The sequence below is a fragment of the Prionailurus viverrinus genome, chromosome A2, assembly GCF_022837055.1.
Source record: "Prionailurus viverrinus isolate Anna chromosome A2, UM_Priviv_1.0, whole genome shotgun sequence".
Lineage (NCBI taxonomy): Eukaryota > Metazoa > Chordata > Mammalia > Carnivora > Felidae > Prionailurus > Prionailurus viverrinus.
In genome coordinates, this window is record NC_062562.1 from 130,865,259 (window position 1) to 130,880,988 (window position 15,730).

General features: G+C 35.8%; 1 protein-coding gene across 7 annotated transcripts in view; it reads right to left on the minus strand.

The window, feature by feature from the left end:
• The window catches only part of IMMP2L (inner mitochondrial membrane peptidase subunit 2), an 891,621-nt gene that overhangs the window by 803,635 nt on the left and 72,256 nt on the right, over positions 1–15,730 (minus strand). The window lies entirely within an intron of this gene.

Here is a 15,730-nt window from a genome sequence, read left to right on the forward strand (position 1 = left end):
CATTCAACCACTCACTATGTTAAAGGTCAACCTCAATTTCAGAAGCACCAACCAGAAATAAATAACCAAAATCTCTGGCTGTAATTTCCTGAATACTCCAAGTTACTATGAATCTACTTATACTTCCTGTGTAAGAAGGGGGAAAAAGTAAGAATGACATTTATTACATTTTCTTTTAATGCTAATTTTCCATGTGAAAACTGAAAAACAAACTCTTCACTTTAAACTGTACATAGCACTTAATTTAGTGAGATAGCTGAATAAGCTAATAACTGCTGAAATCATGATAGTTATTTTCTTCATAGTTATTGCTCCAAAACACAGAGCTAAAAAATGAAAACTAGATTATTTGATTAGACAGCATGTTTATTTCATTCTGTACACCCACCCTGTATTTATTTTAACAAATAAAACCACTATTGGTATTCTAAAATGTTATTGAGAGCAATAAAGAATTCCAGCTCCCACTTCGTGAATATCTGCTGCTATCTCAATGTATCACACAGATAAAAGACTGATGCAAACCTAGCATGGAGTTAGGCATGCACAGGGTGACTGTGAATTTCAAAGCAAGTTTTCTGTTTTGATCTACAGGTTTTCAATTCTTTGCCTCGTTGTTTGTGACCCTTCTTCAAATGACGGGAGTTAGTATACTCATCCATTTCAAAGGTATTCCAAGCTGGACTCCCATATGGCAGCCTGCCCACTGGCTGCTGTTATTTCCTGAAAGTACAGATCCAGGTGTCATTTAAAGCTGAGCTGCAGCACATCCTGAGAAGAGTTTTCCAGTTTTCCTTCCTTGTATTTGCCATTTAGCTTACTACATAGTAAGTACTAAGTGTTTCACCAGTATCCATTTTTAGTAAAGCATAAGCCAGCATGGTGTTCTGGAGGATTACCGTTCTGCAGTGCTGGAAGGCTGCCTCCCAGTGTTGGTGTTTATGTCAACCTACTTTATATTAAGAGTAAATGACTTAACAGTTGATGGTGAAGACATGTTATAAGTATCTGTGGTAGACTAAATATCAGGATTCTACACGTAATATTTTCTAGGCCTTCAATTTGACATCAAGCCTATAATTTGGTAGAAAGGATTTTTTATTCCCTTAACTCTCAAGGCATCACTGAAAGATAAGGTTGCTAAATTCAAAGATAGTCTTCCATTCTTTACTGCTGGTGGAAAACCCAGCCGTGTTGAGGGCTTCACTGGCACAGGCTAATATGCGATCTCCACATTGTAATGCTCATATGAGAACACCTTGTTCTATATCAACAAACCTGTTCGTCACTTCCTCCATACACCTGTTCACACTTGCCTCAAAATTTTTATACATGCCATCTCTAAAACTCTCTTGCTGCTTCTCTGGTCCCGTAGGCACCACCCCATCTTCAAAATCCAGTTTCAAATTCACACCTATTTTTCTTTCAACTCCTCTTCCTTCAGTGATTCATTAGTGTGAGTATCTTATCAATGGTTTTTCACATGGCTCTATCAACCCATCACACAGCACATGTCTTTGCCTCATCTCTGTGTTGATCAGTGATACACAAGGGTAGAAACTATGTGTCCCTTTCTGTTGTGCCACATGACAACACTTACCACCAATGGCATGCTCTTAAACCAGATTACTTAATTAAAAAAAAAAAACACTTCTAAAGCCCTGGTCTGTAGTGGTCACCAATTTTCATGACACAAACACTCATACCAGAGCTGATTTCAAGTCACTAAATCCAGTGTTGGGAAGAAATGCACACAACTGACTTGGGAGCCAGTTCAAGCCACTGTATGATCTGGGCACAACTGGTGATTTAAAGAATACCAAGCTTCCCTTCTAATATGCCCACCTGCTACAATTTTGACAAGCTTCAAAAATATCTATTTTGTATTCCATCTTATTCAATGAATGTCTTATACATCCATACATCCATTCATCCATTCCCATGAAAGGAGGTACTTTGCCTTCTGATCTCTTTATTGTTCTAGCACAGTGGCTAGTTCTATGCCCAGAGTAATCACTTAGAAAATATGTGCCAAATGAGTAAGTTGTCAACATTTTTAAATATAATAAAATACCATGTAAGTATCCAGCAAGTGCTATGATACATCTCATATCATAAAATAAATTTAATCTACATATGTGGAAAATAAAATAATCACAGAAAAAAGCAACTATCAAGTTAAGGGCTACCTTAGAAATTATTGAGTGCAACCCCTTCATTTTATTTAAAAAACAGAAACAAAAAAACAGTCCACAGAAGTTAATTGACAAGTTAATTGACACACAATCCCTTAGTGCCAGAGAGAGCCTAGAACCCAGGTCTCTTGATATCTGGTCCAAATCTTTTCTGAGTAGACAATCATGATTGCCCCTTGGGTTGTTGCCTATTTGAGCTAATAGCCTGTTGAGAAGCTGCCAGTATTTTTAAAAGCAGACTTTTTCTTTGGTTGTCCACATTAATATACAATGCAGAACTATATATGATATAATATCTAATGAAAGAAAAGTCAAGCTAATTATAAGATTATCAGTCACCAAAAAAAAAGGCTATAATTATAAAAGATATTTCTGTATATTTCAGATGACCTTTTTCTCAACATAGCATCATAGAAGCAGAGATTAACCCAAATTCTATATCCATACCATCTTTAAATTTGGAATCATCTATGAACTTAATTATCTTCATTACTATTCTATCTGATGATTAGTAAAGGTCATGTAAAATTAGACCTTATATTGATTCCAGAAATGATAACCAAGATCTTCCAACAATTCAGAGGCCCAAGATACAAACTACAAAAATGGCCAATATTTTATCAACATCTTTATAAAATTTTAATAATTTACATATAGATAATTGGGTTAATCTGAGAAAAGAAAAATCTGCCTTTAGACAATATTTGGGATTTTTACCCATTTATGTTTTTAATAAAACCTGAACTGAGAAACCCTTATAGGAATTATAATTTCCTGTTCTGAATTTCTATGAATGGTTCAATTAGGCTGACAGCCTCTAAACGTGTTTCTGTTGTCAAACAGTTGAGTACAGTAGAATCCAAATTTAAAGAATTGATCAATAGCAAAAAAAGATTATAGCTAAAATTACAGTATTTTAATGAATTACAGAGGCTATCCCTCCCATGAGAAATTAGTTTTCTCCATTTCATTATTTGTTATCATTTAAAAATCTACATACAATAAATGTGCTCAAAAAAATCATACCACTCTGAAGATAACTAAAAACATCACTCCCTCCATTTCCAGAGTAAAAATGAGTATTCAAAGATAATTGCAGGAGGTTAAGTTCATTAGCCAATATTCCCCTAACACCTAAGGCAGTTTTCTGATTTCTTTTTTCCAGTATGATCTTATTACTGCCTAATTATCCATATTGCTTTTCTTCTTTTTTTGTTAAACTGAAATTCACTGAAGCAGTTTAACCTTGCATTTAGAATCATTAAATATACCCCCCTCCTTCACTGATAATTGGCCTCTTTCTTTATTAACTGATTTCCCCTCTTGATTTATTACACATATTTTTTATTTTTCTTTTTTCTTTTTTTTTTTTTTTTTTTGGCAAATTTGGATCCATTCTGTTAATACATTTTTTTTACCTTCCTTCAACTCAATTAACACACTGTCACGGTAACCAAAACTTCCCTATTATTTCTTCAAGTACTTATTGTACTTTAAAGAACCTCTACTAGAATAATGAATTTTTAAGAAACCTAAAATATTTTAATGATTCTTCTTTAATTCTATAATGAAATTTACAGGAGATGTACTACTCACACTGAAATGTTTCCTACTGTTTAGTTGTAGTACTCTACAGTAACTTTTCAGCAGTCCAAATACACAAATCTTTGCAATATAACTTATGACCTCTAAAAGCACAAAATGCTGTATTATAATTATCATATCCATAGCCATATCAAACTGAGCCAGCTTCTCTGTCAGCAATTTCAACATCCATACAATTTTTAATAAAGTGAAACTTATATTTGTGGTGCCTTCAGTAAATATTAACCTGACCTCTGAATGTGAGTAAACCTGTCACTAGATTATGCAAGGAGTAATCTTTCATAATATGAGTCATTGAGGCTTCTCATTGGTGGAAATAAACAGTTTCCAAAAAAAAAAAAAAGAAAAAGAAAAAGAAAAGATTCCTGTTCCCTTCTTGGAAAGCAACGTTTTCCTGAGCTCCAAAGCACAGATAAAGTTTGGTGGCTGTTGCTTTAAGCTCTTTCCCTTTCTTATCAGCCACAGCCACATTTCCCAGCAACCTCCAACTTCACTCACCAAAAACAGTGCCTTTTTTTAATAAAAGGTAAAGAAAAATGAGACGGTAACTACCGACCATGGATCGAATAAGGTTATGTTTAAGTTTTGATACTTCTTTCGCATTTCCCGGATCTAACCTATGAAAAAGAATATTGGACTCTCACGTTTTTTATAAGAACAAGTGGACAGAGTGTTAACTGATAGGAAGCACATCTTAAAGTAACAAAACAGAAATAACCAGAACAAGATTAAGTATTAGAGTCCTAGTAACACAGCTCCCAGCATAAATTATAAGGAGTAAAGAAATGTAAGATTTCTACAGGTTTCTTATTTTGAACGATTTTAAGCAAACAGGAAAGGATTTTGCTCTCACCCCCTGTAAAACACTCACATGCCAACTTTTAATTTCTCCAATTTCAATAATTTCCACTGAAGACATAACCTTAATAAACACAAATTCATTTGATGCCTTTGACCAAAAGAGCCTTGGTGTTCAAAGTCTCCTTATCCATTGTAAAACTTCTGTTTAATGTGCCAACATGGCTTCTTTCAAAAATTTCAAATCGGTTTTGACTCCAGCTTCAAAAGTATGCAAAAGTATGCATTTTTCTGACATTCTGAGTCATTGATTCTTATACCCTGCTCCCTAAAACTATTGGCATACAATCTTAAATGGAAGAGAACCTTAGAGACCAACCAGTCTATACCTGTTATTATGTAGATGTTAAAACTGACCCAAAGAGTAATTAAGATAACTGGTTGAGGTCACTCAGTCAGTTAACAGGTAATACAGCTGAAAGGAGAGGCAAGATCTCCTGAAGCTTTGTCCTATATTTTGTAACAAGAAACTGGCAGATAGAGGCTGACAGTTATTTTATGTAAAAGAAAATAACTTTTAATCAGTCAAGTACCTAAATAAAATCAGTGTTTGCAAATGCTTAATAATCTTTTGTAAAAGTTCATTTCCTTATACATTTTAGGGTAGTAATAGAACTGTTTGTAACTTTTAATTGTTTACTACAATTTTCTAGCACTATAACACTATAACAATTTTAAGCAAACTGAGGGGTTTAAAACAGCACCCATTCATTAACTCCCCATTCTCTAGGACAGAAGTCTGGCAGGTTTGGCTGGGTACTCTGCTTAGGGTCTCAGAAGACCAAAATCAAGGTGTTAGCTGCTCTGGGCCCTTATCTGGAGAATGGGAGAGAATCTATTTCCAGGCTTAAAAGGTTGGTGGAAAAATTCAATTATGTATGGTTATAGGACTGAGGTCCTGATTCCTTTGCTGGCCTCTGGCCAGAGGTTATTCTTAGCTCTTGCAGGCAGCAAGCTTTCCCCTGCTCACGGCCTCTAAATCTTCAAAGCCAGCAACACTGCTTCAGAGCCTTCTCGTGTTTGGCTCTGACTTCTTCTACTACATCTCCCTCACTTCAGCCTCTGCTTTTAAAAACTCACGTGAGGGGCACCTGAGTGGCTCAGTTGGTTAAGCATCTGACTTTGGCTCAGGTCGTGAACTCATAGTTTCTGAGTTCGAGCCCCCACGTAGGGCTCTGTGCTGACAGCTCAGAGCCCGGAGCCTACTCTGGATTCTGTGTCTCCCTCTCTCTCTATTCCTCCTCCACTCGCACTCTTTCTCTCTCTCTCAAAAATAAAGATTAAAAAAAAAAAAAACTCATGTGATTAAACTGGGCCCACCTGGATGATCCAGGACAACCTCATTATTTTAAGGTCAACTGAAGGTCAACCTTAATTACATCTACAAAGTCCCTTTTGGCAATGCAAGGTCACATACTCATGGGCATATCTCATCATATTCACTGTACTGGGGATTAGGGTATAGAATCTTCTCAGAGACCACTGAGATTCACTGCCTATTATACTTAGCACCTATTTTATTAATGCAAACTTGAGGAAATGTGACTGGTTTTTTAACAGATCCATATTGTTCAAACTTTAACAAGAATGTAACTTTTTACCCCAAACATTACTGTTTACAGTAATGGCTCAGATCAGCCCTGCTTATGTCTAATGTGGACCCCTGTGCGAATCACTGGGCCAGCTTCATAAGGATATGACCAGCACAGTCACACATGAGTGAGCTCAGACCAAATACTGGGCACTTAATGCTCTGCAGCTGCCATCTTAAAAGTCTTATTACCTTGAATTTGTTTTAGAAGTGAAGTCCAGTGGTGCCTGGGTGTTTTAGTTGGCTAAGCATCTGACTTTGGTCTAGGTCATGATCTCACAGTTCCTGAGTTCAAACCCCACATCGGGCTCTGTGCTGATAGCTCAGAGCCTGTACCCTCCTTCAGATTCTGTGTCTCCCTCTTTCTCTGCCTTTCCCCCACTCAGGGTCTCTCTCTCTCTCTCTCTCTCTCTCTCTCTCTCTCTCTCTCTCTCTCTCTTTCTCTCTCTCTCTTTCTCAAAAATAAACATTAAAAAAAATTTTTTTTAAAGAAGTGAAGTCTGATAGGACAATGAAGCATGTGCTAGGGGGTTATTGTCTGAAAAGGAGTTTATTTCTCTGTCATTTTTGAAAAATAATTCCAATAGGTACAAAATTCTAGGCTGGAACTTTTTTTTCCTTTAGAACTTTATAGATATCATTCAGTTATCTCCTATCTCCCATTGGTTAAGAAGCTAGCTATATTTTCCATTCTTTGAATATGTCTTCCCCCCACCCCTTTTCAAGATTTTTTTTTCTTTGGATTTCAGTGGTTTGGCCACCATGTGCCCTAAATGTGGTTTTTTAAGGTCAACTGAAGGTCTGAACTTCATTGATTCTGTACCTTCATATCTTTCATAAGTTCTGGAGAATACTTTGTCTTTATTCACATAGTGCTTCCCCCACCCCATTCTATCTCCTCCTCTTCTGCTACTCCAATCAGATGGAAGTCAGCCTTTTGCACTATGTGCTATACATACTTCTTGTACAATTCACTGTATGTCACAATCTTCTATTCCTCTGTACTCAAGTCTAGATACTTTCTAAGTGACCTTTCACCCTGGTCACAAATCCTCTCCATAGTTATATCTAATTTGCTGTCAAACTCATCAATTGAGCTCTTGTCTTCAATTATATTAGTTTGCATTTCTAGAATTCCTTTTTAATTTTTTTTATAGATTTTGATTCTCTGATGGAATTTTTCATCTTTTCATCAATTTTTAATATATTGATTATAATTATTTTCTGGCCCATATCGGATCAATCCAACAGCCAGATCAGTACAAGATTGTTTCTACTGTTTATTGTTTCATTTTGTTTTTATCTTCTTTTATCTTCTGATATCCATGGTGATTTTTTTATGGAATGCCAACTGTTGGGTACAAAAACTTGTAGAGACTCTGCATGATGTCTCTTGCTTCTGGCAAAGACAGTTAAAGTAAAGGCAGGCCACATTAAAATCAGGATTGAGTTTCAGAGGCTACATCTCAATTTTTGTAAGTTATGGTTATTTCTAGTTCTCCCTCCCAGGATGTACCCTTCAAAGGTTCCAGGTAAAAGTATGGAATATTTTACTGGGGTCCTGACTCCTCCTCCTCGAACTCTGGTTTGACTCCTTAGCAATGTAAAACCGTCAAAGATTCTGCGCATCTCACCATCTTGGCTGCCACTCTTAGGCTTCTTAGTCTTATGGCCCGTGGTGCTTACAAAATGACACATAACCCAAGGTCAAAAGTGGCACTGAATACAGGGTGCACCTCCATGTGTTTCTCTTCACTGGATCTTTGCCCTTTGATAGAGCTATAAAGCATGTCGATTTTTTTTTTAATACGGCTTTCTGATGCTTCTCAGTAAGGGCCTTAGTTTGAAATGAACTAATCTATCACAGATGAAAATGGAAATCAGATATTGATTGATCTTAATGGCCTGTCTTTATACGTGTATCTGTATCTTATTGGTTCCAGAAGTATTTAAAACAGGTTAACCCTACCTATGTAACAGTTTATTTTTCTGAGTTACATGCACTGCTTGAACCCTAAATTGTCTGCTTCTCCAAAATTCTAATTATTTTTCTGCTAGAATTATTATTTAAACTTATATTCAAAATGCTTCTCCTTAACAGTTCAATCTAACTCCTTACATATAACATATAACGTGTATTTGGGAGCTCCTTCTTTATAAATGCTGTCCTGAACTTTTTTTTTTTTTAATAAAAGTCATAGTGTTCTCAGATACTAGATTTTTTCACAGTAAAAATAAAGACAGTTACAAACATAAATGCCTACTATTTCATAGAATGTTGCTTGCATAACTTTGTTCTTTGACAATTTCGAGTCATCTCTCAAAGGATACAAGATTTATGAAATGGGCTGAGCAGAAGCTATGGATATATCCTATAGTTACATTACCATAAAATCTCAATAACTCAAAACTGAAATTTATGATCACTGAAACATTTCTAAGCTATAATTTGTCTCAGAACTAAAGAAAATGTTTTATTGCACAATTAAATGTACAACAATTGTGTAGGCAGTTTATCCTACTCAAGAAAGCAAAGTGATACTAAGGACTACCTTGAAGGTATCAACTTTTTGTTTGCCTATGAGTAGCAGTTACAAAATCAGTTTAGTCTATATCAAATAATAGCAATAATAATTACACTGTCTCATTTTTTAAAGTATCATCTGCAAATATACTTAGTAATGAATGCAAACTACTATGGGTAATTGAAAGTGCAAAAACTAAATTTCTCATCAAAATAAATTACAACCTGGATTTCATTCTCCACCATTTTTACAGTCAATTAATTAGAAAAAAGAAGAAGAAGGAGAAAGAAGGAGGAGGAAGAGGAGAAGAAGGAGGAGGAGGAGGAGGAAAGGGAGAAGAAGAAGAAGAAGAAGAAGAAGAAGAAGAAGAAGAAGAAGCAGCAGCAGCAGCAGCAGCAGCAGCAGCAGGAGGAGGAGGAGGAGGAGGAGGAGGAGGAGGAGGAGAAAAGAAATTCAATCCTCCTTATAGAACCTTTCCTTAAAAGTCATGGTCTTGGGGCACCTGGGTGGCTCAGTTGGTTGAGCATCTGACTTTGACTCAGGTCATAATCTCACAGTTCACAAGTTCAAGCCCCACATAGGGCTCTGTGCTTACAACTCAGAGCCTGAAGCCTGCTTTGGATTCTGTGTCTCCCTCTCTCTCTGCCCCATCCCCCACCTCGCTTGTCTCTGTCTCTTTCTCTCAAAAATAAATACACATTAAAAAATTTTTAATAAATAAATAAAAATAAAGTTGTGGTCTTTTTAAATTTGTGTTCCCAAAACACACAATATTACGTACAAACTCAGAAAAATATTTGGCTATAAACAAAAATTAAAAATGAGCACAGATTTAATAGATAAGCATCCACAATTATATTCTTCCAGCTCAACAGATAACTGGCTTTTAATACAATTATGGGTCATTATACAGTATTATCATTGCTCTAAGCATTTGTTCAAAACCTGAATTTGTTTTTTTAGCAGATTCCAATTAATTTACCTTCATGGATCAAGGGATCTTTAAAGATTTACAAGTACTCATGACACAAAGGAACTAGCACCTTTCATTTTTTTTTCAAAGGCTCTATTCTATTTCATCTATTTCCCTGGCTGAAATCTTCATAACTCTTTGCTAACATTCACTGCTAGAGCTGTCACCATCATAGTGGCCATCTGTCAGAGAGTGGCAATTAGTTTAGCATGTCACAAAACAGCTGTGGAAACTGTATGTACACTATATGTTTATAATAATGTCTTATTTCTATTAATGAAGAGACCACCTTTCATGAATAACTATATCATAAATTTCATTACAGAAATGGGAACAAATGATAGATGTAGAGATATTAGGGCCTGATTGGCTTCTTTGCTGAGAATAAGTAGTGTCCTCAACCAAACCACAACCGCGATATATAGAGGCTTTATAGTTTGAAGGTTAAGAACATAGGATTTGATAAAAGGCACTTTAAAACTTTGCTCTTCCAATGATTGTTTGTCCTTAAGCAAATTACTTAACCTCTCTATACCTCACTGTTCTCATATATAAAATAGGAATAACAGCAGTACCTACTTGTAGAGGGTGGTTAAAATAAGAACTCAATAAAATTGAATACAGAACTCTTGGCCCAGTGACTGGAAAACAATAAAGTCAATACATATTAAAAACTGTAGTGGGGGTGCCTAGCTGGCTGAGACAGTTGAGTATGTGGCTCTTGATCTTAGGGTTGTGACTTCGAGCCCCACACTAGGATTAGAACCTACTTAAAAAAAAAAAAAAAACAAAGACAAAAAACCTGTTGTGGATACAGGACACAGGTTTTCTCTCTCTCGTAGATCTGTACATCTTTTTTTCTTTGTCTTTGGACCTGATCACCCCAATACTCTCACCAAAACAAAGTGTTTAGCTATATTTGGGAGTCTGCCTTTGCTTCATAGCAACTAACTTAGTATTTTTCCACCCCAGACTTTAGGATCTCACATTAGCTCACCTTAGACACACTCCAGGAAAGTAGCATGGTTGATGGAAAAGGTTTAGACACAGTGTTGTCTGTCCAACAGAAACAGAGTGTGTGTGTCACATGTATAATTTTGAATTTTCTACTTGTCATGTTAAAAAAAAGAAAAAGAAACAGGTGGGGCGCCTGGGTGGCGCAGTCGGTTAAGCGTCCGACTTCAGCCAGGTCACGATCTCGCGGTCCCGGAGTTCGAGCCCTGCGTCGGGCTCTGGGCTGATGGCTCAGAGCCTGGAGCCTGTTTCCGATTCTGTGTCTCCCTCTCTCTCTGCCCCTCCCCCGCTCATGCTCTGTCTCTCTCTGTCCCAAAAATAAATAAACGTTGAAAAAAAAAAAAATTTAAAAAAAAATAATAAAAAAAAAAAAGAAAAGAAAAAGAAACAGGTTAAGTTAATTTGAATAATGTATTTTATTTAGCTGAAGATATCTAAAATATTACTATTTTAACAAGTGGCAGCAACCACTTTGGCTGCTCAATAGCCACATTTGCCTGCTGTATGGGAGAGGACAGGTTCAGAGTCAAGGAGACCTAGATTTGCATTCTGGCTCTGCTATTTACTTGCTAAACCTCATTTTCATTGTATTAAAAATAACCATCTCCAGATATTGTTAGGAAAATTAAGTAAAAATGGCATACACAAAGTACTTAGCACAATGCCTGATATATAGAGGTACTCGTGAAATGAGAATTTCCCCACCCTAACCTTCTACTCTAGAACTGAACATGGGTTCAATGTAATACCATCCATGATCTAGCCTTAGTTCCTTCTCTTCTATCTCTACTATAAATTTTAGGCTCTCCCCACCTTCATGACTCTTCCTCCTGGCTTCCTAGCAGCAGTAAATGTGACTGTGTGGACTTTCAGAAGCCATAGTCTCTTAGTCATGACCCAAGTATGTGGTCCTAAGGAACCAAATTGACTTATATGCCTGAAAGTTTCCTTCTCTGACCTGTCTAATCCACCTCTCCAGCTCTTACCACTGCCAGAGCTTCCCCAGCAACTGCCATCAACAGCAGTGCTTCTCCAGTGGAACATATATTGACCCCAACATTTCTAATGGTAAGGATTTTCCAATAAAATAACTGGCAAGGACCTTCAAATGTGTCAAGCTGAAAGAAAGAAGGAAGGAAGGAAGGAAGGAAGGAAGGAAGGAAGGAAAGAAAGAAAGAAAGAAAGAAAGAAAGAAAGAAAGAAAGAAAGGAAGGAAGGACGGACAGACTATCACAGATCGAGGAGACTAGAGAGACATAAAAAATAAAAATGAAATATGGGATTCTGCACAGGATCTTGGTGTAGAAAAAGGACATTAGTGGGAAAACTGGTGAAACTCACATAAGTTCTGCAATTAGTTAATAGTACTATGTCAAGGTCAACTCCTCATCTCAATAATTGTACCATGGTAGTGTACAATGTCAATTTAAGGGAGGATAAGATGAATAGTCTGAGGATCTAATGGATAACACGGTGACATACTACACATACTGTATAACTATATAACTGAACATACTGTATAACTGAAATTTGCTTAGAAAGTAGAACTTCAAGATTCACACACACACACACACACACACACACACACATGCACACACAGTAAATATGTAAGGTAATGGATATGTTAATTAATTCAGTGGGGGGGAATCCTATCACAATGTATACATATATCAAATCATCCCATTGTACACTTAAATACCACAATTTTATTTGTCAATTACACCATCAATAAAGCTGAAAAAAACAATAAAGTTTTATGGGAACTCCCTATACTACTTTTACAATCTTTCTTGAAGTCTAATATCATTTCAAAATAAAAAAGTTAAAAGACTTTTAAATGTGGTTATTTGAAACTTCATCATGAAGGAACTTCTGTCCTGATGCATTTGTTAATTGATATATCACTGTAAATACGCTACTTATGTTAAGCCTATTGAGTAAGGCCATCACACAGGTTAATGAAAAGTCAATTCCAAGGTATAGAAAATCCACCTTAATCACCACTGTTAGTTTGCAAATCCACTAAGAGAGTATGATGTCACCTATATACACTCAGTAATACTCAGGACTTGATGACAGAAAATAATGTTTTATGTGAGGAGTAATGTTATTAAATAAATATACCTTTTGATTTAACATTACTGAGTAACATGCTTAAACATTAGCTCCACTGAGACCTACTTTTCACATAAAGAAAGTGACAGGAAAAGTTAAGAGATGCAGAGAAGCATATTCTAATATGTACCCCTCAGATCTTCCATGCTTTAGGGAACAGCCTTGGTCAGTGAGCTCTGAACAAAACCCCCGGCAATAGAAAAGTCTGTTCTGCTACAGTATGTGTTTCTCTAACATGAATTAGCTCATAGGCAATATGAAGAATGGGTTTCAGTATAAAGCAGAAGCTGCACTGGTTTATCATTAGTGCATTGCCTCGCTAATAGAAACTGAAGGCTAAGTATACTAACAGCAGTAAGCCAGGAATTACACATTCAGTTCTTCTCGTAGAAGTGCTTATTGCAAGGTTAACCCTAATCGTTGTTCAAAAAAAAATAGAAAGAAAGAAAGAAAGAAAGAAAGAAAGAAAGAAAGAAAGAAAGGAAGGAAGTCGACTAGTCAGTCAGTAAGTAGGTAAGTAAGTAAAATAACAATGAACAATGAGCAGAGGATACATCTCTGGTATCAGTACACTTTGTACAAAGTTTGCAATCTTTTCTCTAGTTGTAACTTCTGATGAAAATGTCCCTCTGCCCTTGAGTCCGTAGACAAGCTCAACCCTTTCTTACACAGCCTTCCATCAAGGCATCTTCAGCCATTTGGTTTTAAATAAATCCTACATCTACTGCAATGTTTACTTATTAAAAATGTCATGTATTTTAAACGACACTAGCACTTTTACTGAATTGTTATTGTTTTCATTAGTGCTCTAGTTACAAAGCTGCCTAAGCCCTACTACTTTATGAAATTGCAGGGGCGCCTGGGTGGCGCAGTCGGTTAAGCGTCCGACTTCAGCCAGGTCACGATCTCGCGGTCCCGGAGTTCGAGCCCTGCGTCGGGCTCTGGGCTGATGGCTCAGAGCCTGGAGCCTGTTTCCGATTCTGTGTCTCCCTCTCTCTCTGCCCCTCCCCCGTTCATGCTCTGTCTCTCTCTGTCCCAAAAATAAATAAACGTTCAAAAAAAAAAAATTAAAAAAAAAAAAAAAAGAAATTGCATACTGCAGTTTTCCAGAAATGCATATATAATATTATAATTAAAATGCCATATTTCCGCACCCACTGAATGTATAAAATGCTGTCCTGGGATTTTTTAAAATATAAATTATCATACTACCTTGTTTCCAAAGATTATTTGTATATCATTGAAATTTGTTATATCAATCTGTAAACAAAATGACAAACTACATTTTAAATTTAGCCCTAATTCAAATTTAGTCACCCATTTCTTATGAATCACATATTTTTCAAATAGATAGAGTGTTCTGATACAGTAATGATAATTAACATCTAAGTTAAAATCAGACTGGTACATTTTGTAAGAAAAGCAAATATCCAGTGTTGACATGAATTAAATATATATTAATGAACATAAATCAAACCAACATCAATCTTTGCAAATGAAGCAGTCTATAAAATGCATACAAATATAAGGACATTTAGAAAGCATTTTTGCTCATAAAACTAAAAGCAGATTTTAAATAATGTCTTTTATATAGTATCACATCATGCTAAAAAAGAATTTAGCAAAAGACTTTTTGTTTCTTTCTCATGAAAAAATAACAATCATTGCTTAATGATTATTTGTCGTTAAATAATTAATACCAATCACTAAGCATTCTTTTATGTAAATGGCTCCTGCTAGCAATAAGCATTATGAAAGAAAATTTGCGTTATTTGTACATAATAGAGATATAGCACATAATTAACTCATTAAAAATATAGTTCAGCCAAAGTAGTTATAATTTATTATGTCAACCCCAATTCGAATGTACTATTTTCAAATTAATTTATACAATAAATATCAATTAGTTTAATATTTATATAAGAGAATACTGCTCTCTTTTTCACATAGTCCACAATATGCTAGTGTACTTTTATGGACCCATGCAACCCTGAATTTCAAGGAGCCCTTTTTTTTTCCAATTACCTATTCAAATTTACTTGCTTAGGGATAGTCAGCATGTTTCTCACGGAAAAAAAAAAAAAAAACCTGCACAACTGTCTGCTTATAGTGTGACCTCTTTCACTTGGGTGGGTATCCTCTCCATCACCGACTAAGTGAGAATGTAACCTTGTCAAACCAAAGGCAAAAGAATAATGAGCACACAACAGGCTAACCCAGCATGGAAAAGGTTGTTAAGGAGGTTGCAAAAAAAGTACTCTGAATGACAAAATAAAAAGCGTAGGTTAATATTAAAGAAAGCTCTCAAGAACATGAGAAGCATTTAATCCCCATCCTTGGATGTATGCCATACAAAACTCTGCTTGAATGTATTTATTTTATTAATTACTAACCAGATTTAGTTAATATGTTTTAAAATGAATCCTGATGAAACAGGCTCGAAGGAGACACATTTATGAAACATCTATTTCCACAAACCATTAGCCAAAGGTGAAGTATGAACAAGTAGATCATGTTTTGCTTTTACCACACAATTATAAATTCTCATCCAACAAAAAACAATCTTTCCAATTCAAGAACTAGAAATATAAATTGGAAGTCTTCTCCAAATGCCAGGATATTACTATCATTAAAACAAATGATAGTAACTGCTACATTAATTGCTACCCCAATGCACTAACTACCATAACAGGGAGTCATATTAAAACATTTTTATAAGTAGCTGAAACCAGAAGACATCAGGCAAGTTCTGTTACAGTCTTCTCAGTATGAATTTACTTCTAAAACAAACAAACAAATCTCAAATCTAAACATCCAAGCATGTACTGGGACTATGTATTATATCACTGCGTCA